General features: G+C 39.4%; 1 non-coding gene across 1 annotated transcript; it reads left to right on the forward strand.

Annotated features, from left to right (window-relative positions):
* Positions 1-580: 580 nt before the first annotated feature.
* LOC129629377 (U6 spliceosomal RNA) lies at positions 581-687 on the forward strand. The gene has a single exon (XR_008703210.1). It is a non-coding gene; the product is annotated as a U6 spliceosomal RNA (small nuclear RNA).
* Positions 688-1573: the final 886 nt, after the last annotated feature.

The following is a 1573-nucleotide window of genomic DNA, read 5'->3' on the forward strand; positions in this document are numbered from 1 at the left end:
CTATGAAGTCCTACAAGACCTTCTAGAACTAACACCCAAAAAAGATGTTCTTTTCATCATAGGGGACTGGAATGCAAAAGTGGCAAGTTAAGAGATACCTGGAGTAACAGGCAAGTTTGGCCTTGGAGTACAAAACGAAGCAGGGCAAAGGCTAACAGAGTTTTGCCAAGAGAATGCACTGGTCATAGTAAACACCTTCTTCCAAGAACACAAGAAACGACTCTACACATAGACATTACCAGATGGTCAATACTGAAATGAGATTGATTATATTCTTTGAAGCGAAAGTTGGAGAAGTTCTATACAATCAGCAAAAACAAGGCCAGGAGCTGACTGTAGCTCAGAGCATGAACTCCTTATTGCAAAATTCAGACTTAAATTGAAGAAAGTAGGGAAAATCACTAGGCCATTCAGGTATGACCTAAATTAAATCCCTTATAATTATACAGTGCAAGTGACAAATAGATTCAAGGCATTAGATCTGACAGACAGAGTCCCTGAAGAACTATGGATGGAGGTTCATAATATTGTACAGGAGGTGGTGATTAAAACCATCCCCAAGAAAAAGAAATGCAAAAAGGTGCTTGCTTCGGCAGCACATATACTAAAATTGGAACGATACAGAGAAGATTAGCATGGCCCCTGCGCAAAGATGACACGCAAATTCGTGAAGCGTTCCATATTTAAAAAAAAAGAAAAAAAAAAAAGAAATGCAAAAAGGCAAAATGGTTGTCTGAGGAGGCCTTACAAATAGCTGAGAAAAGAGGAGAAGTGAAAGGCAAAGGAGAAAAGGAAAGCTATACCCATCTGAATGCAGAGTTCCAAAGAATAGCAAAGAGAGATAAGAAAGCCTTCCTAAGTGAACACTGCAAAGAAATAGAGGAAAACAATAGAATGGGAAACACTAGAGGTCTCTTCAAGAAAATTAGAGATACCAAGGAAATATTTCATGCAAAGATGGACGCAATAAAGGACACAAACAGTATGGACCTAACAGAAGCAGAAGACATTTAGAAGAGATGGCAAGAATACACAGAAGAACTGTACAAAAAAGATCTTAATGATCCAGACAACCATGATGGTGTGATCACTCACCTAGAGCCAGACATCTTGGAGTGCGAAGTCAAGTGGGAAGCATCACTACGAACAAAGCTAGTGGAGGTCATGGAATTCCAGCTGAGCTATTTCAAATTCTAAAAGATGCCGCTGTACTCAGTATGTCAGCAAATCTGGAAAACTCAGCAGTGGCCACAGGACTGGAGGTGGTCAGTTTTCATCCCAATCCCAAAGAAAGGCAATACCAAAAAATGTTCAAACTACCCCATAAATTGCACTCATTTCACATGCTAGCAAAGTAACATTCAAAATTCTCCAAGCTAGGCCTCAAGAATATATGAATGGAGAACTTCCAGATGTTCAAGCTGGATTTAGAAAAGACAGAGGAACCAGAGATCAAATTGCCAATATCCACTGGATCATAGAAAAAACAACAGAATTCCAGAAAAACATCTACTTCTGCTTCATTGACTACGATAAGGCCTTTGACTGTGTGGATCACAACAAACTGTGGAAA

Source organism: Bubalus kerabau, chromosome 15 (genome assembly GCF_029407905.1).
Source record: "Bubalus kerabau isolate K-KA32 ecotype Philippines breed swamp buffalo chromosome 15, PCC_UOA_SB_1v2, whole genome shotgun sequence".
NCBI classification, from domain to species: domain Eukaryota; kingdom Metazoa; phylum Chordata; class Mammalia; order Artiodactyla; family Bovidae; genus Bubalus; species Bubalus kerabau.